This window comes from Schistocerca serialis, chromosome 2, assembly GCF_023864345.2.
Source record: "Schistocerca serialis cubense isolate TAMUIC-IGC-003099 chromosome 2, iqSchSeri2.2, whole genome shotgun sequence".
NCBI classification, from domain to species: Eukaryota; Metazoa; Arthropoda; class Insecta; order Orthoptera; family Acrididae; genus Schistocerca; species Schistocerca serialis.
In genome coordinates this window covers 858,636,221-858,662,416 of record NC_064639.1, presented here as the reverse complement: position 1 = coordinate 858,662,416, position 26,196 = coordinate 858,636,221, and the positions used below count along the sequence as shown (strand labels likewise).

Below are 26,196 nucleotides of genomic sequence, written 5' to 3'. Positions count from 1 at the left end.
GCCGCAGGGTTTTCAGGCTTTGGGAGACGGACTGGCATAACAGTACCCTCAAGAAGTTGCGTGTTATTAAGGAGACGACGAGTGTGTGAAAGTCTTCCATGCGGTCCTCTCACAGGGAATCATTTGTCCTCTGCCGGCTTCGCATTGACCATACATGGCTAACGCATGGTTACCTACTCCGATGCGAGGACCTACGTCTGTGTCACCGTGGCCCCCAAATGACAGTCGTCCACCTCTTGCTGGACTGCCCACTTTTAGCTGCTCTTCGGCGGACTTTTAACGTTCCCACCTTCGGTGTTGGGCGACGATGCCTCAGCAGCAGCTTTAGTTTTACATTTTATCAGAGAGAGTGGGTTTTATACTTCTATCTAGGTTTTAGCGCATGTCATTTGTCCCACTGTGTCCTCCACCGTAGTGCTTTTAGGGTGGAGGTTTTAATGTGTTGCAGAGTGGCTGGCTTTTCCTTTTTATTCTCGTGGTCGGCCAGCCACTGCAATCTGCTTTCTTGTTTTACTCTTTTCTGTTTCTAGTGTCTCTCTGTTGCTTTCTTGTCCTCTTTTGTTCCTTTTCGTGTTCATTGCCCTTCCTTCGTTCTTGTGGTTTTTCCTTTCTTTTAGTTTTGTGTTATATGTGTCGACCGTTTTATTCTTACACTTGTGGCATTGTTTTATTAGGAACAAGGGACCGATGACCTCGTAGTTTGGTCCCTTCCCCCCTCTTTTAAACAAAGAAACAAACCAACCAACAAACCAAATTCAGTGGTAATGTGGGGGAGGGGCGGAGGAGGGGGGGGGGTGCGGCCAACAGATGCCAGGGCGGGATCGAGGACGAGGTACTAGCTAATGTCTGATTACACTCGGAGGGTAATGATCTAAGAAAGGTTGGCAGCAACTGATTGAGGATGTAGAAGTTGTGGTCGATGACAGCTGGGAATTTACAGTAGAGGAGACATGATCAAAGTAGCCTTCGGGTTAATAATCCAAACTAATGTTACTCTTGCTGGAACACAATTCAGCATTTCATTGGAAAGATTCCTTGTCATCCACTCTAACTGCGCTACGAATTAATTCGCTTCGAGAGATGAGAGTTTGTGATTGTATCTAACGTTTCGCTGTAGTCTAAATGACCCTGTTAACTGATATGTAACAAAGTACTTCTTTCCTTAATTTCAGCGGCACAATAGTTGGCTGAAATGCTGAATGCGGAAACAGCGGTGAACGTTGTCAAGGTGGCCCAGACACATCTAGAACGTAGCTATCATTAGCAGAAAACTGCACGAAACGAGAACCGGAAACTCGTTGACTGTGACAACTGACGTCCGCCAACAGACCCTGATGCTTAACGGCGCGAGTCGGCTCGTTCAGGACATTCATTTGGGACAGGATCCTGCTGTTCTGCAATAGTTCTGTTATGTATAGCAGTTGAAATGCTGTTTAAAGGTGGAAGCAATAGATAGGAATGGACATGCATAGTTCCGCAAAACTACAACTTTACAGTTAAAAAAAAAAAACAATAAAATAGTTAAAACTCTGTATTAGTTTGATGCGTAAGTTCCTTGCGTTTTTGTTTTACATGTTGGTATTCCGGTTGCTATGGGTTTATTTATCGATTGTCATTGTTCATTTGTAGTTCAATGTTGCTCTTTGAGTTTACACACTGTCATTTGGAGATAGTGAGAGGAGCTGTGGACGCTAGAAACTGGACTGCCAAGTGGAGCAATAATGGACATATCTTCTGTTTGATTTCAATAGAGAGGTGGCAGCAGCGAAGACAGAAACATTTACGCCGTGTTTGGGGATAATGCCTTTGGACATGCTACAGAGCACGGCAAGAAAATGATTTTCTGGTTTTGAGGATTGTTTTGACATTCGTGACTCCCCACGTTCAACAAGACCTTTGAGGTTCGATGAAGATCGTTTAACCGTGTCGGTGTATTCGAGAACTGGCATATGTGATCAACTGTAATCATTCCATCATCGAGTGACATTAACATGCACTGGGGAAGGTTCAAAAATCTGTTGTGTGGGTACCGCATTCTCTAAGCAAAATCACAAAAACCAACAGGTAGCCGCTAGGACGTAGACAGGAGTTTTTCAAAGAGGAAGAGGGGGTCCGATTCGTTTAAGAGGGCCTTAAAATGGCTCATATTTTTCATTTATTCTGAAAACTAATGTATATACATGTGTAACCCCGAATCCACAATTAAGTATTTATTTATTTGGCAATATGATGACTTCACTCTATTGCCAAAAAAACTGAAATACTGTCTTCATTGTTAATGAACTCCTCTGCGACGTACAGCATACGCTGTCTTTTATATGACGTTTTTTTTTACAAATATATTAGAGTTGGGACGGTTGGACTCATTGTTCCAAAGTTATTATGAATAAGATACTTCATAGGAGAACATCGCTCTTGTAGTAAGACTTGCAGATATGATATATCGCCATTTCGCAAGTTAACCATCTTTATGCACAAATACAGAACACATTGACTGATCTGGCCTTGTAACAATAACCAAAACGGCCTTGCTGTGCTGGTACTGCGAACGGCTGAAAGCAAGGGGAAACTACGGCCGTAATTTTTCCCGAGGGCATGCAGCTTTACTGTATGATTAAATGATGATGGCGTCCTCTTGGGTAAAATATTCCGGAGGTAAAATAGTCCCCCATTCGGATCTCCGGGCGGGGAATACTCAAGAGGATGTCGTTATCAGGAGAAAGAAAACTGGCGTTCTACGGATCGGAGCGTGGAATGTCAGATCACTTAATCGGGCAGGTAGGTTAGAAAATTTAAAAAGGGAAATGGATAGGTTAAAGTTAGATATAGTGGGAATTAGTGAAGTTCGGTGGCAGGAGGAACAAGACTTCTGGTCAGGTGCCTACAGGGTTATAAACACAAAACCAAATAGGGGTAATGCAGGAGTAGGTTTAATAATGAATAGGAAATAGGAATGCGGGTAAGCTACTACAAACAGCATAGTGAACGCATTATTGTGGCCAAGATAGATACGAAGCCAACACCTACTACAGTAGTACAAGTTTATATGCCAACTAGCTCTGCAGATGACGAAGAAATTGAACAAATGTATGATGAAATAAAAGAAATTATTCAGATAGTGAAGGGTGACGAAAATTTAATAGTCATTGGTGAATGGAATTCGGTAGTAGGAAAAGGGAGAGAAGGAAACGTAGTAGGTGAATATGGATTGGGGCTAAGAAATGAAAGAGGAAGTCGCCCGGTAGAATTTTGCACAGAGCACAACATAATCATAACTAACACTTGGTTTAAGAATCATGAAAGAAGGTTGTATACATGGAAGAACCCTGGAGATACTAAAAGGTATCAGATAGATTATATAATGGTAAGACAGAGATTTAGGAACCAGGTTTTAAATTGTAAGACATTTCCAGGGGCAGATGTGGACTCTGACCACACTCTATTGCTTATGACCTGTAGATTAAAACTGAAGAAACTGCAAAAAGGTGGGAACTTAAGGAGATGGTACCTGGATAAATTGAAAGAACCAGAGGTTGTACAGAGTTTCAGGGAGAGCATAAGGGAACTATTGACAGGAATGGGGGAAAGAAATACAGTAGAAGAAGAATGGGTAGCTTTGAGGGATGAAGTAGCAAAGGCAGCAGAGGATCAAGTAGGTAAAAAGACGAGGGCTAGTAGAAATCCTTGGGTAACAGAAGAAATATTGAATTTAACTGATGAAAGGAGAAAATATAAAAATGCAGTAAATGAAGCAGGCAAAAAGGAATACAAACATCTCAAAAATGAGATCGACAGGAAGTGCAAAATGGCTAAGCAGGGATGGCTAGAGGACAAATGTAAGGATGTAGAGCCGGCCGAAGTGGCCGTGCGGTTAAAGGCGCTGCAGTCTGGAACCGCAAGACCGCTACGGTCGCAGGTTCGAATCCTGCCTCGGGCATGGATGTTTGTGATGTCCTTAGGTTAGTTAGGTTTAACTAGTTCTAAGTTCTAGGGGACTAATGACTTCAGCAGTTGAGTCCCATAGTCCTCAGAGCCATTTTTTAAGGACGTAGAGGCTTATCTCAATAGGGGTAAGATAGATACTGCCTACAGGAAAATTAAAGAGACCTTTGGAGAAAAGAGAACCACTTGTATGAACATCAAGAGCTCAGATGGAAACCCAGTTCTAAGCAAAGAAGGTAAAGCGGAAAGGTGGAAGGAGTATATAGAGGGTCTATACAAGGGCGATGTACTTGAGGACAATATTGTAGAAATGGAAGAGGATGTAGATGAAGATGAAATGGGAGATACGATACTGCGTGAAGAGTTTGACAGAGCACTGAAAGACCTGAGTCGAAACAAGGGCCCCGGAGTAGACAACATTCCATTGGAACTACTGACGGCCTTGGGATTGCCAGTCCTGGCAAAACTCTACCATCTGGTGAGCAAGATGTATGAAACAGGCGAAATACCCTCAGACTTCAAGAAGAATATAATAATTCCAATCCCAAAGAAAGCAGGTGTAGACATGTGAAAATTACCGAACAATCAGTTTCATAAGCCACAGCTGCAAAATACTAACACGAATTCTTTACAGACGAATGGAAAAAGTAGTAGAAGCCGACCTCGGGGAAGATCAGTTTGGATTCCGTAGAAATGTTGGAACACGTGAGGCAATACTGACCTTACGTCGCATTCGTGAGGACGACGGTTCAATCCCGCGTCCGGCCATCCTGATTTAGGTTTTCCGTGATTTCCCTAAATCACTCCAGGCAAATGCCGGGATGGTTCCTCTGAAAGGGCACGGCAGACTTCCATCCCCATCCTTCCTTAATCCGATGAGACCGATGAGATGACCTTACGACTTATCTTAGAAGAAAGATCAAGGAAAGGCAAACCTACGTTTCTAGCATTTGTAGACTTAGAGAAAGCTTTTGACAATGTTGACTGGAATACTCTCTTTCAAATTCTAAAGGTGGCAGGGGTAAAATACAGGGAGCGAAAGGCTATTTATAATTTGTACAGAAACCAGATGGCAGTTATAAGAGTCGAGGGACATGAAAGGGAAGCAGTTATTGGGAAGGGAGTAAGACAGGGTTGTAGCCTCTCCCCGATGTTATTCAATCTGTATACTGAGCAAGCAGTAAAGGAAACAAAAGAAAAATTCGGAGTAGGTATTAAAATCCATGGAGAAGAAATAAAAACTTTGAGGTTCGCCGATGACATTGTAATTCTGTCAGAGACAGCAAAGGACTTGGAAGAGCAGCTGAATGGAATGGATAGCGTCTTGAAAGGAGGATATAAGATGAACATCAACAAAAGCAAAACGAGGATAATGGAATGTAGTCGAATTAAGTCGGGTGATGCTGAGGGAATTAGATTAGGAAATGAGACACTTAAAGTAGAAAAGGAGTTTTGCTATTTGTGGAGCAAAATAACTGATGGTCGAAGTAGATAGGATATAAAATGTAGGCTGGCAATGGCAAGGAAAGCGTTTCTGAAGAAGAGAAATTTGTTAACATTGAGTCATTTCTGAAAGTATTTGTATGGAGAGTAGCCATGTACGGAAGTGAAACAGACCGCTACGGTCGCAGGTTCGAATCCTGCCTCGGGCATGGGTGTGTGTGATGTCCTTAGGTTAGTTAGGTTTAATTAGTTCTAAGTTCTAGGGGACTGATGACCTCAGAAGTTAAGTCGCATAGTGCTCAGAGTCATTTGAACCATTTTTTGAAGTGAAACATGGACGATAAATAGTTTGGACTAGAAGAGAATAGAAGCTTTCGAAATGTGGTGCTACAGAAGAATGCTGAAGATTAGATGGGTAGATCACATAACTAATGAGGAGGTATTGAATAGAATTGGGGAGAAGAGAAGTTTGTGGCACAACTTGACTAGAAGAAGGGATCGGTTGGTAGGACATGTACTGAGGCATCAAGGGATCACCAGTTTAGTATTGGAGAGCAGCGTGGAGGGTAAAAATCGTAGAGGGAGACCAAGAGATGAATACACTAAGCAGATTCAGAAGGGTGTAGGTTGCAGTAGGTACTGGGAGATGAAGAAGCTTGCACAGGATAGAGTAGCATCGAGAGTTGCATCAGACAGTCTCAGGACTGAAGACAACAACAACAACAACGACAACAACATTTTTCTGCACTATCGAAGAATCGACACCTCTGCTGGAGTCTTGTCAACGATCTTCTGGTGGTCACGGTTAGCTGAACACTGACAAAGATCAGTGTCACGTTCACTTGTAAAAAGGAGTTTCCCCATACGTGCGGAAAACCTCCTTTTTATAACCGAACGCAGGAGTTATTTGAGAGTCCCAGATTAGTGGCTCAAATGGTTCATCAAATGGCTCTGAGCACTATGGGACTCAACTGCTGTGGTCATCAGTCCCCTAGAACTTAGAACTACTTAAACCTAACTAACCTAAGGACATCACACACACCCATACCCGAGGCAGGATTCGAACCTACGACCGTAGCAGCAGCGCGGCTCCGGACTGGAGCGCCTAGAACCGCACGGCCACCGCGGCCGGCACACGCCATACGACTCGCACAATGTGCTGCACCTATTGTCCGTACCGCAGCAGAACAGTGTAGACAGCACCGTGAATGTCCTCTCCTCTGAGAACGCGCCAGTATCGTTGCGCAATTATCTTTGCGTGAGACGACTTGTGTAAGTTACTTACTGAAGTCTCTGTGTACATAGATCTGGAGCATGAATAAACTGCTGAAGAGTGAGAAGTCACATCATGATCAGCAAGTAAGCATACCTTATCGTGAGATTAAGAGTAAATATTTAGCATCCGGCGGTAGTGCGCTATTTCGAATACCTGAGCGTCTTGCTGCGTACATTATAGTAATTCCATATTTTTCCCACAGTAGTTTCTGTACATATTTTGGCAGTTACTTGAGTCATTTTGTTGACACTTGATGGTCTTCGCAGAAAACAATATATTCAAGGAATAAGTGCTGACAATTCAACATTTTCCCTGACCGAGACCTGGCTCCGTATTTCTTCCTTATCGCGAGCACCCGACTTAACTGGTCGCCTTCTGCCTTCTCAGCATGCCACCATGCCTGACTAAAAACGTTCATTGTCACACACGTGTACCGATAAGTTCCGAATACTGCTACCAGGGGTTCTTCCTCGGGTTATGTGGTGGGAACAGCGCCACTGGGAAGCGGATTATAGTGTAACGTCCAGTCGAAACGAGGTCATCAGAGGCAGAGCACAAGGAAGGAAGGAGTACGTCCATGCCTCTCCGAAGGAACTATCTCGGTATTTGCCTTAGTGATTTAGGGAAATGACGGCGGGATGGCCGGTCGGTGAGTCGGTGGAAGCGCGTGGTGAAAAGTAAGTTACCATGGGAGCATCCTGAATGATAATTATGGCTCTGACCACTATGGGACTCAACTGCTGAGGTCATCAGTCCCCTAGAACTTAGAACTACTTAAACCTAACTTACCTAGGGACATCACACACATCCATGCCCGAGGCAGGATTCGAACCTACGACCGTAGCGGTCTTGCGGTTCCAGACTGCAGCGCCTTTAACCGCACGGCCACTTCGGCCGGCAATGATAATTATCTCTTTTATTGATAACATGCGTCTTTATCAAGTTACTTAAACTGCGATGATAGAATCTGTTTTCATAGGCAGACTGGAGTCTGCTATCTCCGGCAGAAGAGGGAATGGATCGCCAGTACGCATGTATTTGTTAGCCTGCGTTTCGGCAACCAGTTTCGTTATATAACTACAAGCAGCCTCCTGTTCCTAACAATCCAATTTCATCGTTGACTTGGGCCGCGATCGGAGGCTATATTGCAAGGCAAAGTGACGTAACAGCCGAATACCGTGCCTGCTCGCGACGAATTGTGGTTTACTACTGGGAAAAGCGGTACCTATTTTATTCTGATACTGATGAACGTTATATTTCTGTAGGACAGCGACAATCCGTTTCAGCTGTGAGACGCTACATGTTTACTACAACTCGTGTTATACAGGAGCATGCTTATAACACTTCTGAAATCAATATGGGAGCTCTAGATAACAGTTCACTAATGCTGAAAACCAACCCACCTGAAAATCCAGTTCCATGTATTTTTGAAGAAGCACTAATTAGGAAAGTAACCAAACTATTTTTTATTGTGTTCTTGCACCGCGCTGACCAATTAATATAAAAATTTATCCACAGTCCGCACAGAGTGGTATTATTTTTTCAAATGTTTTTGTAATTTCTAAATCTCACTCACGACGAGTGTGTTCCTACGAACAGTGAATTGTTTTGTGAAAATGTTCCCCACAGAGTCAAGGTTCAAGTTTAGGGCTTCTTGTTTATAGACCTACATGATTGCGTTGTCGTTCAATTTATCCTGCGTCATGGTCTTGAGCATGTGAACTTTTAATCTTCTAAGGGCGGAGAAGGAAAATCTTCTGTGCATATCGAAACCGGTATAGTTAACGCAATATCAGTTTCATCCTCTCGGGAATCAATTCGCCGACGTGCATCTTTGAGCAAAAGAAGTGCACTGAGTCTTTCGTACTTCCAACTAAACAATTTTTGGATTTACACACATCTAACATCGTCATAATCTATTTCCGTGCAAAGTTAATCTTTCTGGCTCAGAGACATCCTTCCAAAATTATATTACATAACTGCATCCTTCAGTTTTGGAAAGAAGAAATGTTTGTTTCTTTGAAGTGAGTCATAGCAGTTTTCAACGAATGCTTTTGTAACATCTTCATCTTGTTCTGTGCAAAAGGCACACAAGAGGAACTCATTTCCTTACGTGCAAAACAAAACAGTTTACCAAACTTCAAGTTGTATAACATCCACTTACATTTCTCTTTCATCCCCTTTTGAAAAGAATGGCCACCATTTACGTGAGCACTTTTCTTTGTTTCATTCAATACAGCAGCTGAATTGGAGCCACCTGTAGCAATATCTACATTATGTCGTTGCCGAATCACTTTTCTTCATTGACAAGCGAACAATGAATTTGTCAAATACAAAAACAAAGTACAAGAAAGGAATAAGCAAAACAAATTGTAACTGCAATGATAATGTGCTACGCAATAAGAAAAATGTAAACTAAAATTACTGCAGAATGAATTTCGTTCAACTCATCCTGGATTACTGTTTAAATCCGCGACCATGCCGCAGCTTGTAAAACTTACTGCTCTACAAAGAACGGCACTGAGGGCATAAACATCTGTCGACGCAAAGGAACGTTAAAAAGCACTAGCGACATTTTCTCTAGAAAGTAGCGCTGAATACTAGTCAGTTGTTTCTTTAGGCTGAGAAGCACTACGCCGTGCTTGCCTGGGCCAAACCAGAGCACGACGTCGAAATTGGCATAATTGCCTGCTCTGAAATTTTTACAGACTTTTCTATTTTTTTAATATTTTCTTTACCTTCCTTCGCCATTTTGGGAGGATGCTGAGCACCCGAAAAGAATTGCTGGGTGGGTGGGTGGGGGGGGGGGGGGGGGGGCGGACGAGAGGGTGCGCAAGCGGCAGAGGATCCAAGGAGTCGGCGCCCCTGGCTCGCACCGTTTCATTTCAGCTGGACTCGGCTTTGCAGCTGATCAATAAACCGCCATAATTTCGCGGTGACTGTGTGTAACTGCATTTTGTCCATAAGCGGCCAGAATTTCACGGGGAATCTGTGTGCAATTTAAACGTTTTGCCCACAAGAATCGCACCGTGCAGCGAACTTCAACTTTGAATTAAGTTCCCAGTTGCCGCGCCATTCCACTCATACACTGAGATTCACCTATTATTCGGACCGTAGCAAAACTGTATCTGTAAAAAACACGGGAAAAGTAATCTCCTCTGAGAATGCACCGGTCTTGTTGCGCAATGTCTTAGTGTTAAGACGACTTGGGTGACTTACTTTCTGAAGTCCCCACGCACATAGATCTGACACATGAATAACTGTAGAAGACGGAAAAGTCACATCATGGTAAGCAAGTAAGCGTACCTTAACTGTATGTTCGAGAATAAATAATACGTATCCGACGCTGCTTCACTGTTTAGAATATACTTTGAAGAGACAAAAGTCGTGCGATACCTCCTAAAATCTTCCCCCCTGCGGGTTCGGGGGTAAGACTAGGCCCGCGGTATTCCTGCCTGTCGTAAGAGGCGACTAAAAGGAGTCTCCAATGTTTTGGCCTTAATGTGATGGTCCCCCTTGGGGTTTGACCTCCATTTTTCAAAATTCTACAGAAGTACGAGCCTTTTGGGGAAGGACACCTTACATGGTGTACCACTGGTCCTAAGTGCACTAAGACCTTGGCACTCAGCATTGCACCGGCGTTGTCACCATACCCATTATTCCTCAAATTGGGCCTAAACGCCTGATGGGTTGTCCAAGTTACGCCCATAGTGCATCTCCATCTGCACCAGCGATCATGATGGACTTTCCATGGCACCAGAAATCCAGCACGGTAGCCAGCCCGTTGTGGTGGGGTCATCATGTACCCTCTAGGTTGTAGCCCCCTGACAACACAGGGATCGTACTGCCGATACCTGAGCTGCACCCTCCCCACGTTGGCCAAGGAGTAGATGCCCGTCTCCTTGGGGCATCAGGACTCCCGGCAATGGTCATCCTGCCAGGTGGCCCTTGCTGCGGCTGGGTGGCGCCCGTGGGGAGAGCCCCTGGTCGGAGTGGGTGGTATCGGGGCGGACGTTTCGCACATGAAACGTCAACACGTATCAGGTCGCTCTGCGGCCGAGTCTTCCAAAAGAAAAGGTACCGTTTCTAGTTCTGGTTCTCCTGCCCTTTCCCCCTTGGCCACTCCATGGGAGGAGGGGCAGGCCCGCCGGCTTGGGGCGAAGTACTTCCCCCGCTATTTGGTCTGTTCTCGAACAGATGGGGGGACGTTCGCCACCTCCAAGCCCATGTTCTTTGTTCAGCACATTGAGGACGTCTTCGGGGAAATCGAGGCTCTCAGCAAGATGCGATCGGGGTCCGTTCTTATCAAGACCACCTCTGCCACACAATCGGCGGCACTCCAGGCGTGCGACCGCCTAGGGGACATCCCAGTCTCCATTGTCCCACATCTGGCACTAAATAGGACGCAGGGGGTTATTTTTCATTGTGACCTCCTGCTACAATCTGATGAGGAGCTCAGGGCCAACCTGGAGCGCCGCGGCGTGCATTTCGTCCGGCGAATCCAGCGCGGCCCCAAAGACCGTCGCATCGACACCGGGGCCTTTATCCTCGCCTTCGAGGGGGACGTTCTCCCGGAGAAGGTAAAGGTGATGTGCTACCGGTGCGACGTGCGACCTTACGTCCCGCCTCCTATGCGCTGTTTTAGGTGTTTGCGCTTTGGGCACATGTCGTCCCGGTGTGAGGCTGAGCCCCTTTGTGGCGACTGTGGACGTCCTCTTCGTGAGGAACATACTTGCACCCCACCACCTCGGTGCCCTAACTGTCCTGGCGTCCACTCGCCTAGGTCCCCAGACTGCCCCGCCTATCAGAAGGAGAAAAAGATACAAGCAATCAAAACTTTGGATCGGCTCTCTTATTCTGAGGCCAGGAAGAAGTATGACCGCCTTCATCCCGTGTCACTGGCCACTTCGTTTGCCTCAGTTGTGTCCACTCCTTCCGCTGTATCCTCACCTCTATCCTGTCCCCCCTCCGCCTCCTCTGCCCATCAGGGGGCTCTGCCTCCGCCTCCCAAATCCCTCCCTTCCAACTCCTCCTCCCCCGCGGCCCCCACCCCCCCTGCCCCAGGGGCCACCCTTCCTCCTCCTCCTCCCCCCACGCCACCTGAGAAGCGATCCTCTTCTCAGGCGTCCATCGGGGAAACGTTCCGGACCCCAGCTTCCGAGGTCCGGCGTTCCAAACCTGACCCCGCGTGTGAGGACCTTCTTCGGGTCCAGCCAACCATCCCTGTGCCTCCTTGGCCTTCCAAGAAGGCCTCCAAGAAGAAGTCTCTCTCCCCCTCTCCACCCCGGCGCGTTTCATCTGACGCTTCATCCGTGAGTCGCTGCTCCCGGCCGTCCTCAGTTTCGCCGGGACGCTCTGCTGCCAGGCGTTCCGCCGGCCTTTTGTCGGCAAATGATGCGGCCCCTCCTACACAATCAGGCACAGCGGCCGCAGCTGGCGACGAGTCGATGGAACCGGATCCGCCTGCCGTCAGCTGTAGCGTTGTTGCCTCGCAACCTGGCCCTCCGTGGCCATCGAGGTGACCAGCTCTTCCCTGTCTCGTTCCCCCAACTTTTTGACTAGCAATGGCGTTGTTTCATTGGAACGTAAGAGGTATTCGATCTAATCGGGAGGAATTACAACTGCTCCTCCGCCTGCACTGTCCGCTCGTCCTTGGTCTCCAGGAAACCAAGTTGCGCCCGACTGACCGTATTGCCTTTTCCCACTATACCTCGGAGCGGTATGACCTCGCCCCTGCGGACGGTCTCCCAGCTCATGGTGGGGTCATGTTGCTCGTTCGGGACGATGTCTATTACCATCCCATCCCATTGACCACCCCACTCCAAGCAATAGCTATCCGCATTACTCTTTCTGCTTTTACTTTTTCAGTTTGTACCGTCTACGCTCCACCGTCATCTGCTGTTAGTCGGGCTGACATGATGCACCTGATCGATCAGCTTCCCCCGCCGTTCTTATTGTTTGGCGACTTCAATGCCCATCATCCCCTTTGGGGCTCTCCTGCATCCTGTCAAAGAGGCTCACTCTTGGCGGATGTCTTCAACCATCTCAATCTTGTCTGCCTCAATACCGGCGCCCCGACTTTCCTCTCGGACTCTACTCATACCTACTCCCACTTGGACCTCTCGATCTGTTCTACCACTCTTGCCCGTCGGTTCGAGTGGTATGTCCTTTCTGACACCTATTCGAGCGACCACTTCCCCTGTGTCGTTCGTCTCCTGCACCACACCCCATCCCCACGTCCTTCGCACTGGAACATACTGAAAGCTGACTGGGGACTTTACTCCTCCCTGGCGACCTTTCCGGACCACGATTTTCCCAGTTGTGACAGTCAGGTCGAATACCTCACGGCTGTTATTATCCATGCTGCAGAACGTTCCATACCTCGTACTACTTCTTCTTCACGTCGCGTTTCCGTCCCCTGGTGGAACGAGGCTTGTAGGGACGCTATCCGTGCTCGACGACGTGCTTTACGCACCTTTCGCCGCCATCCTACGTTGGCGAATTGTATTGAATACAAACGACTCCGAGCGCAATGCCGTAGAGTCATCAAAGACAGCAAAAAAGCTTGTTGGGCCTCTTTCACCAGCTCTTTTAACAGTTTCACTCCCTCTTCTGTCGTTTGGGGTAGCCTGCGTCGGCTGTCGGGCATTAAGGCCCACTCCTCAGTACCTGGCCTGACCTCAGGTAATGAGGTCCTTGTTGATCCTGTGGCTGTCTCCAACGCCTTTGGCCGTTTTTTCGCGGAGGTTTCAAGCTCCGCCCATTACCATCCTGCCTTCCTTCCCAGGAAAGAAGCAGACGAGGCTCGGCGACCTTCCTTCCACTCGCTGAATCTGGAAACTTACAATGCCCCCTTTACTATGCGGGAACTCGAACGCGCGCTTGCACTGTCCCGGTCCTCTGCTCCGGGGCCAGATGCCATTCACGTTCAGATGCTGGCACACCTTTCTCCGGCGGGCAAAAGCTTCCTTCTTCGAACCTACAATCGCGTCTGGACCGAAGGTCAGGTCCCCATGCGTTGGCGTGACGCCGTTGTTGTTCCTATACCCAAACCCGGGAAGGATAGACACCTTCCTTCTAGTTACCGCCCCATTTCTCTTACAAGCTGTGTCTGTAAGGTGATGGAGCGCATGGTTAATGCTCGGTTGGTTTGGATTCTTGAATCTCGACGACTACTTACTAATGTCCAATGCGGCTTTCGTCGCCGCCGCTCCGCTGTTGACCACCTTGTGACCTTGTCGACATTCATCATGAACAACTTTTTGCGAAGGCGCCAAACGGTAGCCGTGTTCTTCGACTTGGAGAAGGCTTATGATACCTGTTGGAGAGGAGGTATCCTCCGCACTATGCACAAGTGGGGCCTACGCGGTCGTCTGCCCCTTTTTATTGATTCCTTTTTAACGGATCGAAAGTTTAGGGTACGTGTGGGTTCCGTATTGTCCGACGTCTTCCTCCAGGAGAACGGAGTGCCTCAGGGCTCCGTCTTGAGCGTAGCCCTTTTTGCCATCGCGATCAATCCAATTATGGATTGCATTCCACCTAATGTCTCAGGCTCTCTCTTTGTCGATGACTTCGCGATCTACTGCAGTGCCCAGAGAACATGCCTCCTGGAGCGCTGCCTCCAGCGTTGTCTAGACAGCCTCTACTCATGGAGCGTGGCAAATGGCTTCCAGTTCTCTGAAGAGAAGACGGTTTGTATCAACTTTTGGCGATATAAAGCGTTCCTTCCGCCATCCTTACATCTCGGTCCCGTTGTTCTCCTATTCGTGGACACAACTAAGTTTCTAGGGCTCACGTTGGACCGGAAACTGTGTTGGTCTCCACATGTCTCTTATTTGGCGGCCCGTTGTACACGTTCCCTTAATGTCCTCAGAGTTCTTAGTGGTTCATCTTGGGGAGCGGATCGCACTGTCCTGCTTCGCTTGTATCGGTCCATAGTCCGATCGAAGCTGGATTATGGGAGCTTCGTCTACTTGTCCGCTCGGCCATCCCTCTTACGCCGGCTCAACTCCATCCACCATCGGGGGATACGTCTTGCGACCGGAGCCTCCTACACTAGTCCTGTCGAGAGTCTTTACGCTGAAGCTGCCGAGTTACCATTGACCTACCGGCGCGACGTACTGCTGTGTCGGTATGCCTGCCGGCTGTTGTCTATGCCCGAACACCCCTCTTACAAGTCCTTCTTCGCCGATTCTCTCGACCGTCAGTACGGGTTGTATGTGTCTGCCCTGCTGCCCCCCGGAGTCCGCTTCCGTCGCCTGCTTCGACAATTGGATTTTGCCCTCCCTACCACCTTCAGAGAGGGTGAGAGCCCGACACCACCTTGGCTCCAGGCTCCGGTTCGTATTTATCTCGACCTCAGCTCACTCCCGAAGGAGGGTACTCCGGCTGCAGTGTATTGCTCACGGTTTGTCGAACTTCGTGCTCGACTTGCTGGTCACACCTTTATTTACACCGATGGCTCCAAAAATGACGATGGTGTCGGCTGTGCCTTTGTCGTCGGGACCGCCACCTTTAAATACCGGCTCCTTGACCAGTGTTCCAGCTTTACGGCCGAGCTTTTTGCTCTCCATCAGGCCATTCAGTATGCCCGCCGCCACCGCCATTCATCGTATGTACTCTGCACTGACTCACTCAGTGCTCTTCAGAGCCTTTGGGCTCCCTATCCGGTCCATCCCTTGATTCAACGAATACAGCAGTCCCTCCATTCTTTCGCTGATAATGGCGGTTCTGTCAGCTTTCTGTGGGTCCCCGGACATGTAGGAGTGCCTGGGAATGAGGCTGCAGATGCTGCAGCCAAGGCTGCAGTCGTCCAGCCTCGGCCAGCCTCCCATTGTGTCCCGTCATCTGACGTTTGTGGGGATGTATGTAAGAGGCTTGTGTCCTTGTGGTGGGATGCTTGGTCATCCCTCCAAGGAAACAAGCTCCAGGCAGTAAAACCGCTCCCAACTGCTTGGACAACTTCCTCCCGACCATCTCGGCGCGAGGAGGTCCTTCTGACCAGGTTGCGGATTGGGCATTGCCGGTTTAGCCACCGCTACCTGCTCTCTGGTGACCCAGCCCCGCAGTGCCCTTGTGGTCAGGCATTAACGGTGCGCCATGTTTTATTGTCGTGTCCCCGTTTTAGTCAATTTCGTGTTGTCCTGTCCCTGCCATCTACCTTACCGGATGTTTTAGCTGATGACGCTCGAGCAGCTGCTCGTCTTCTGCGTTTTATAACTTTAACTGGCTTGACCAAAGACATTTAACCTTTTTACTTATCTCATCTGCATCTTTGTCAGGACCTTTTGATGTCCCCCCATCCCCTTGAGTTTTAGCGGGTTCCTTGTGCTCTAACACCAGTGACTGGGCGCTAATGACCTCAGCAGTTGAGCGCCCTTAAACCCTACCCAAAAAAAAAAAAAATAACTCCTAAAATCTTATCAGACCTCCTTTTGGCCGGTTTAATGCAACTACTCGACTTGGTATGCACTTAGCAAGAAGTTCTAAGCCCCTGCAGAAATATTGAGCCACGCTGGCTCCACAGCCGTCTATAACTGCGAAATTGTTGTCGGTGCAGGATTTTAAGCACGAACTCATCCTTCGATTATGTGCCATAAAGGTTCCATGTGATCTATGTCGGACGATTTGGGTGTCCAAATCATTCGCTCTAACTGTCTAGAATGTTCTTCAAGCCAATCACTAACAACTGTGATCTGGTGACATGGCACATTGTCATCCATTAAAATTCCATCATTGTTTGGAAACATGAAAGTCTATGAATGGCTGAAAATAGTCTCCAAGTAGCCAAGCAGAACTACTTCCACTCAGTGATCCGTTCAGTTGGACCAGAGGACCAAGTCACTACCATGTAAACATATCCCATACTGTTACGAAGCCACCAACAGCTTGCACAGTGCCTCATTGACAACTTGGGTCTGTGGTGTCTGTATCCACTGTAACGCTACTATCAGCTCTTTACCAGCTGAAATAGAGATCCATCTGGACAACCACGGTTTTTATACTCGACTAGGAACCAACCAATAAGGTCGCGAGCCCAGGAGAGGCGCTGCAGGTGAGGTCGTGCTGTTAGCAAAGGCACTCGTGTCGATCGTCTGATACGTTCGTTGTAGTCCCAGACTGATTTCTGCAGTGATTTCACACTGTGTTTCTTGTCTGTTAGCACTAACAACTCTAAGCAAACGCCGCTGCTCTCGGTCGTTAAGTGAAAGCCATCGACCACTGTGTCAATGGTGAGAGACAATTCCTGAAGTTCGGTATTCTCGGCACACTCTTGACACTCTGTATCTCAGAATACTGAAATTCATAACGAAAGGGTATGTCCCATGCATCTATCTCCAACTACCATTCAGTGTTGAAAGTCTGTAAATTACTGTCATGCGGCAATAATCACATCGGAAACCTTTTCACATGAATCACGTGAGTACAAATGACAGCTCTGCCAATGCATTGCCCTTTTATACGAGGCCTGTTCAGAAAGTAAGCTCCGATTGATTGCCAAATTGAAACCACAGTGAACATCAGAAATGTTTTACTTGTAACAATTAGCTACACCTTTCAGCTACTTCTCTACGTAGTCGCCGTTCTGACTTAGACTTTTGTCATAGCGTTGTACCAACTTTTCAATAGCCTCATCATAGAAGGCAGCCGCCAGTGCTTTCCGCCAATTCTCCACGCTGGCCTACACCTCGTTGTCTGTGTCAAAATGTTGTCTTCAAAGACAGCGGTTCATGTGACCAGAGATGAAACTCAGGGGGAGACAATTGCGGACTGTATTGTGGGTAATCTAACATTTCCATTTGAAAACGATGCAGGAGCATCTTCATTGCCCCTGCAGAATGCGGCTGAGAATTGTCGTGAAGACGAAACAGCACGACAGTTATGTAATGTTAGCTGCATAGCTTCAGGCGAAATTTCTCACCAGGCCCTCATACTTGGCGGCAGACACTATTTTCTAGACATCTTTACGCACTCACTGCGAGCTCAGAAATGAGAAGAGCGACGTGATGCTAACTGGGGTTATACTAGAGACACTACCCAACACATCTGTGCAAAGCTTTATCGGATTTTCATAGTCGTTTCCATTTCGCGACCGATCGGAGCTTACTTTCTGAACGCCCCTCGTACCTTGTATATGGGGCACTACCGTCGTCTGTACATGTGCATATCGCTATCCCATGACTTTTGTCACCTCATTGTATTGGTAGAAGTTCTAAGTACATCCCAGCATTCTTTTTGTCATGGCATAAAGTCAAGCGCCGGCACGCCAGTCTGGAACGACAGAACAGAGAAAGCTGTGAGAAGAAGTCATCCAATCGCACACTGACTGGACCTCTCTCCAGGACGACAACGCGACGGCAGCGGCTCCCATGTGAAGAGGACTGCTGACGGCCCAGTTGAATAGCAGCTTCAAGATTAGCGACTTAGATAGCAGCGTCAACTCTAGATCACTTCCTGTGTACTTTCTGTGCAGCACAGACTTAGGGTTGTCTATAATGTAGAAGATTATTTCGTATGTCGCCCTTTGCTTGCGACACATCTGTGTAATTGTCAAAGTTAAGTATTGTAATTTTCTTATTGTAATAAATATAATTAATACGACTTGTTTGATTGTATGTCTATCGAATCGAGTACGCCGGATTCCTAGACGCTACACTTTTGCAATTTTGTCATATGACGACATGATAGAGACCGTGGCTGTCGTTTGAAGACAAATGTTGATGATGTTAGGACAGCAACCAGCCACAAATTTACTTTCAGTTCCTTTATTCAAAGGGTACCGTTACCGGTTTCGAATCGTTGTGATTCAACCTCAGACGGTTTACACGGTTTCTTTACGGCATGTGGTGTGTCATAAAGGGCGGCCGGAGTGGCCGTGGGGTTCTAGGCGCTACAATCTGGAGCCGAGCGCCCGCTACGGTCGCTGATTCGAATCCTGCCTCGGGCATGGATGTGTGTGATGTTCTTAGGTTCGTTACGTTTAATTAATTCTAAGTTCTAGGCGACTGATGACCACAGAAGTCGCATAGTGCTCAGAGACATTTGTCATAAAGAAAGCGTGTAAACCGTCTGAGGATAAATCACAACGATTCGAAACCGGTAACGGTACCCTTTGAATAAAGGAACTGAAAGTAAATTTGTGGCTGGTTGCTGTCCTAACATCAACATTTGACTACACTTTTGGTTGGATATGATATTACCCATTGGTTGGCTATACCATCAGTCCCATAAAACTTCAGTTTATCTAAGATAATACCGTGATTTGTACAGGCAAATGCCTTATATTGGTCGCAGAAAATTCTAACCGCCACTATTTTATTATTTAATGCTTGCAAAATTTCGAGAATGAACATATAAATGGCATTCTCAATAAGCAACGCTTCTGAAATCCAAACTGTGACCTGCTGAGGATATTATTGTTGTTCAAATGAGATACTGTTCTAAAATACACATTCTCGAAAAATTTGGAAAATGTTAGCATTGGAAAAGGTCAGTAGTTACTGTCATCTCTCCCATCACCTTTCTTAAATAGGGATTTGTCAACGACGATTTCCGTCTCTTTGCAAAAATGACTTGAGTTTGTAATCCATTACATATTTCGGATAAGACCGGGATTATTATATGGGAACTAATCTTTAATATTATTAAGCGGCGGCGATAGAGTCTGTCGTTATAGACAGACTTTAGTCCGCTCCGCTATCTCTGAGCGCCGGAAGAGGGAATGGATCGTCCGCACGCTCATATTTGGTAGCCTGCATTCCGGAAAGCAGTGACGCTATACAACTGCAAGCAGCATTCAGCTCCTAACAAGCCAGTTCATCGTTAACCTGGACCACGATCAAAGGCTACATCTGCGAAGCGGCGTAATCGCTGAATACCATGCCTGTTTGCGAAAAATTCCATGTTACTGTCAAGGAACGCGATACTTACTTTGTTCTAATACAAAGTAACGTTTTATTTCTGCAGGAAAGTGAATATCAGTTTCACCTGTGCGGCATTACTTGTTTATTGCATTTCATGTTATGCAGGAGTACGTTTATAACGCTAGACGTAATAAGCTTGAAAGTGATGGTATTGTCGTCTAATCCAAAAAACCAAATTAAGTTGAGCTACAGCCAGAGGAAAATGTGTTACGCACAGAGCTCTCCGGGCCGCCTTTTTAAAAGCAGAACCACTACCTGTCCAGGTCCAGGGACTCCAGTTCTCCCAGCGAAGGAAAAGCCTTTGACAGTACTGAGAATCAAACTCGATTCTACGAATGACAGTCAGGTATTGTGCTTGTTCAGCTACAATGATAGACCAACAGTTTCAGTTGTGTTTTATATACAGGGTGTTTCAAAAATGACCGGTATATTTGAAACGGCAATAAAAACTAAACGAGCAGCGATAGAAATACACCGTTTGTGGCAATATGTTTGGGACAACAGTACGTTTTCAGGCAGACAAACTTTCGAAATTACAGTAGTTACAATTTTCAACAACAGATGGCGCTGCGGTCTGGGAAACTCTATAGTACGATATTTTCCACATATCCACCATGCGTAGCAATAATATGGCGTAGTCTCTGAATGAAATTACCCGAAACCTTTGACAACGTGTCTGGCGGAATGGCTTCACATGCAGATGAGATGTACTGCTTCAGCTGTTCAATTGTTTCTGGATTCTGGCGGTACACCTGGTCTTTCAAGTGTCTCCACAGAAAGAAGTCACAGGGGTTCATGTCTGGCGAATAGGGAGGCCAATCCACGCCGCTTCCTGTATGTTTCGGATAGCCCAAAGCAATCACACGATCATCGAAATATTCATTCAGGAAATTAAAGACGTCGGCCGTGCGATGTGGCCGGGCACCATCTTGCATAAACCACGAGGTGTTCGCAGTGTCGTCTAAGGCAGTTTGTACCGCCACAAATTCACGAAGAATGTCCAGATAGCGTGATGCAGTAATCGTTTCGGATCTGGAAAATGAGCCAATGATTCCTTTGGAAGAAATGGCGCCCCAGACCAGTACTTTTTGAGGATGCAGGGACGATGGGACTGCAACATGGGGCTTTTCGGTTCCCCATATGCGCCAGTTCTGTTTATTGACGAAGCCATCCAGGTAAAAATAAGCTTCGTCAGTAAACCAAATGCTGCCCACATGCATATCGCCGTCATCAATCCTGTGCACTATATCGTTAGCGAATTTCTCTCGTGCAGCAATGGTAGCGGCGCTGAGGGGTTGCCGAGTTTGAATTTTGTATGGATGGAGGTGCAAACTCTGGCACATGAGACGATACGTGGACGTTGGCGTCATTTGGACCGCAGCTGCAACACGGCGAACGGAAACCCGAGGCCGCTGTCGGATCACCTGCTGCACTAGCTGCGCGTTGCCCTCTGTGGTTGCCGTACGCGGTCGCCCTACCTTTCCAGCACGCTCATCCATCACGTTCCCAGTCCGCTGAAATTTTTCAAACAGATCCTTTATTGTATCGCTTTTCGGTCCTTTGGTTACATTAAACCTCCGTTGAAAACTTCGTCTTGTTGCAACAACACTGTGTTCTAGGCGGTGGAATTCCAACACCAGAAAAATCCTCTGTTCTAAGGAATAAACCATGTTGTCTACAGCACACTTGCACGTTGAGAACAGCACACGCTTACAGCAGAAAGACGACGTACAGAATGGCGCACCCACAGACTGCGTTGTCTTCTATATCTTTTACATCACTTGCAGCGCCATCTGTTGTTGAAAATTGTAACTACTGTAATTTCGAAAGTTTGTCCGCCTGAAAATGTACTGTTGTCCCAAGCATATTGCAACAAACGGTGTATTTCTATCGCTGCTCGTTTAGTTTTTATTGCCGTTTCAAATATACCGGTCATTTTTGAAACACCCTGTATATTCCGATTACTGCTTTATATTAATATTAAAAAGAAACACCTCACGTAAAATCTTCTTCAGACTAACTTTCTACCTGCATTCTGTTATTTGGTTTCAAAAAAACATATATTTGCTTGTATTTTCCTGCATTATTAATATTCGTGATACCGTTCAAGCACGTGGGTGGTCAGGTAGCTGCAGTATCAATGCCACTCAGAGAGCGATAAGCAACAGTGTAATCTAGAAGCTATTGTTCCTCGCACGCGTGGTCTTCTTATGTGCTCTGGCTTAGTGCCGTATTTAATTTTAATCCCATAGTAAACTCTGGTGCGGAGATAACCGATCACATTCCAGTGTTCGTTCACAAGACTCATTGAAATACTGATTCACTCGACACAAAAGGCTTGTTACTGAGTGAGAAACACACCCACAATTCACGAATATCGTGACTGGACGTTCCAAACACGAAAATGGGTAGTCTGATCAGCACGTTGTACGTGTTACTATATCGCAGTGATAAGCTGGGGCAGAATCTATCGTTTTAGCGCAGAAATGGATTCATGAAAATTATCTGCTTGGTATTTGTACACGTTGCGCAATAATTATTGTTGTCATACCTAGCTGGGTCCTCGTCGGAACACTCTGAGATGGAGCTGTGGAAATGAAATAAAAATTTATTTAATATGCTACAGAAGTAGTTGGTAAACAATATTTTTCGGAAATTTCACCTTTTTCAGCAAATCTTTTTCCCTTTTATGTATTTATGTATTTATGACCTTGTAGGTCACGTTGTAGTTAATCCGGCGCTGTACGACCGATCCTACAATCCCTGGCAGCAGTAGATTTCTTTCACCAGTTCACTGGACGACATCAGCGAAAATACTTCTTCCACAGTGGCGTTGTATGCGAAAATAGAAAACAGATATTCCCATAATTTTAACAGTTGTCATTTGAGTTCTGGATTTTCGGTTTCCTTAAGAAAGTAAATCCACTTTTCTTACACGGAGTGTTTAGGCTTCCAGTCTTTCGAGACATGTTTAGTTTCTAAAAACTCTTCAAATGGATATATTCCTGAAAACAATTATCGCCTTAAATCTTCACACCATTTTTAGTCATCACCCAGTCTGGGGTTTCAGATAGCATCATCCAATCAAATAAATGTAAATGTCGTCTGACTAGGGCCTCCCGTCGGGTAGACCGTTCGCCGGGTGCAAGTCTCTCGATTTAACGCCACTCCGGCGACTTGCGCTTCGATGGGGATGAAATGATGATGAACACAACACCCAGCCCCTGAACGGAGAAAATCTCCGAACCAGCCGGGTATCGAACCCGGGCCCTTAGGATTGACATTCTGTCGCGCTGACCACTCAACTACCGGGGGCGGACATCCAATCACATACTTGATATTTATTAAAAGAAGGAGCTCATTTCTCTAAATAATCAAATGTTATGGTGTAGAAAACTACTGTCTCTTCTTCACATTCAGAAATCAGATTAATTATTTCTTGGTTAGGTTTCTTCTTCTTTAATTTGTCCAGATTCATCTTGATTTTCATGCCAATAAAATTATCAGTATTTCTTTCATTCAGGCATCTTTGAGTGTCCATTAATATACACGTCAAAAAAAGTTTTGCATCACCTCAGTTCCGAGAGTTCCGGAACCTGTACAGAAAATTGGAATAGAGAGCAACATAAACATCATTTCCGCCTCTTTTATTGCTCTTGAAAACTACATGTTGCACGTTGTACCACGAAACAGCGAAACCTTCAGAGGTGGTGGCCCAGACTGCTGTACCACCGATATCCCTATTACCCAGGAGCTGCACTGATGCATGCCTGTATTCGTCGTAGCATACTATCCACAAGTTCGTCAAGGCACTGTAGTTCCAGATTGTCCCACTAACCAACAGCGATTCGGCGTAGATCACTCAGAGTGGCTGGTGGGTCACGTCGTCCATAAACAACCCTTTTCAGTCTATCCCAGGCATGTTCGATAGGGTTCATGCCTGGAGAAAATGCTGGCCACTCTAGTCGAGCGATGTCGTTATCCTGAAGGAAGACATACACAAAATGTGCACGATGGGGGCGCGGATTGTTGTCCATGAAAACGAATGCCTCGCCATTATGCTGCCCATATGGTTGCATTGTCGGTTGGAGGATGGCATTCACGTGTCTTACAGCGGTCATGGCGCCTTCCATGACCACCAGCGGCGTACGTCGGCCACATAATGCCACTCCAAAACAGCAGGGAACCTCCACCGCGCTGCACTCGCTGGACAGTCTGTCTAAGGCGTTCAGCCTAACCGGGTTGCCTCCAAATACGTCTCCGACAATTTTCTGGCTGAAGGCATATGCGAGACTTATCGGTGAAGAGAACGTGATACCAATCCCGAGCGGTCCATTCCGCATGTTGTTGGGCCCATCTGTACAGTGCTGCATGGTGTCCTGGTTGCAAAGGCGGACCTCGCCATGGACGTCGGGAGTGAAATTGCGCATCATGCAGTCTATTGTGCACAGTTTGAGTAGTAACACGACATCCTGCAGCTGCACGAAAAGCATTATTCAACATGGTGGCGTTGCTGTCAGGGTTCCTCTGCAGGTAGCAGTCATAAACTGCAGTAGTAGCACTTACGCGGCCTGAGCGAGGCATGTCATCGACAGTTTCTGTCTCTCTGTATCTCCTCCATAACCAACATCTCTTAGGTTCACTCAGAGACGCCTAGACACTTCCCTTGTTGAGAGCCCTTCCTGGCACAAAGTAACAAAGCGGACGCGGTCGAATCGCGTTATTGATCGTCTAGGCGTGGTTGAACTACAGACAACACGAGCCGTGTACCTCCTTCCTGGTGGAATGACTGGAACTGGTCGGCTGTCGGACTCCCTTCGTCTAATAGGCGCTGCTCATGCATGGTTGTTTACATCTTTGGGGCGGGTTTAGTCACATCTCTGAACAGTCAAAGGGACTGTGTCTGTGATACAATATCCAAAGTCTGCGTCTATCTTCAGGAGTTGTGGGAACTGGGGTGATGCAAAACTTTTTTTGTTGTGTGGATATTTCCAGTTTAAATATGGGGATTTTATGCTTCTCCATGATTTTTATATTTTTTCAAACAGGGCCAATTTTGATTGCAGAAAACACGCAGTAAATTTCACTGATCGAACTACTGAAAAAATCTGAAGCTATTTTGGGGTTGCCTGCCTTCGGTTTCACGAAATTGCTTTAGTGGAATCCAAAGGTTCGAGAATTTTCTGACCTGTGTGCATTGACAACAGCCATCTTGTTTTTGAGTGAGACAGTAGAGCCTGATGACCGATATCAACGTATAAGCAGAATTCCTTCAGCTTGTTTGTCCCTACCATGTATACGGAAAAATAATTCGTGAAACACATTCCCATGGCCGCGTCGACGAAGCCCTCCGAAGTTATTATTGGTACTGTTTTCACAAAAAGCGATTAATTTATCTAATGGAATTTGCAATTGTCTTAAAGTGTCTAAACAAAACCTTGCAGTTGTCGCCGATGTTTCGTTATTCAGCGAATCAAACTTCAACAACTTCTGTTGGATTTCTTCAGTTTTAGTAAAGTATTGAACAACTGAAGGAAAATCTTTTCAGCCTTGTGGTTCGATGTGTGGTTGCCTACGCCGTAAAATGAAACTTCTCGCAGTTGTTTTATGCATACGAACACCCAATACGGTGCGAGAATAGTTCTAACAATTGCCTATAGCTTTGGTCCCAGCTTTAGACCGCTTTGCGGCGACTTTGGAGTTGGGGCACTTTGCGGCATTCATTTATACAATACAGTCAAGAGAACTGAAGGATTGATAATGCGTGACAACTTTATAAGCTGCTGTTATTTACTGCAGCAGAAACGAGCGTTTCTTCCTGACCATCTTATTTAATCATGTATGTAGATATACGCTTTGATGTCGATGCTACCCAGGATCTATTTGTATGATTCTTCGTAGAAATGTGATGCCTCGCATCCGCCTTACCTCCGTGAGTTACCAAGATGAAACGCCTACAAGTCTGTCACAAGGCTTCCTGAACCGTACGTCCTTACTTGACAAAAGACCACTCTTTTGTATTATAATCCAAGAAGTGACACTTTCTCCTTCAAAGATCGTAAAAGTGCTTTGAAAGATCTGGACAAAATTAGGCCTTGTCGGGATAGCAGGACAAGAAAGTCCGTATCGGTGATGGTCCTGATGTTATCTTGTCGGATAACGAGACCAGCGATAATGTACGTCCACTGTCAACTTGATCTGTGAAGTTGTTGTGTTTATAGGATTGCTTAAAATAGGTCAGCTAGTTAAACTGGAATGCCGTACCCTCAAAAAGTTAAGTTTTGGGCAGAACTTCATTCTAAGTCGGTTAATGACTTTTGATCCTTCGTTTTCAGTAGGTATGAAATAAGCGGATGAATTCAAACAACCCGTACGTTACCTAAAGGTGACCCATACGTAAAACTTCCAATATGTGCCACCACAAAAGAAAACGTGAAGAAGGCGTGCCTTGGAAGCCGGGCGGTTCTAGGCGCTTCAGTCTGGAACCGCGCGACCGCTACAGTCGCAGATTCGAATCCTGCCTCGGGCATGGATGTGTGTGATGTTCTTAGGTTAGTTAGGTTTAAGCAGTTCTGAGTTTTAGAGGACTGATGACCTCAGTTGTTAAGTCCC

At 46.4% G+C, this 26,196-nt stretch overlaps 1 protein-coding gene across 3 annotated transcripts in view; it reads left to right on the top strand.

Annotated features, from left to right (window-relative positions):
- Positions 1–26,196, top strand: part of LOC126458160 (sodium-independent sulfate anion transporter-like) — a 212,469-nt gene that overhangs the window by 100,128 nt on the left and 86,145 nt on the right. The window lies entirely within an intron of this gene.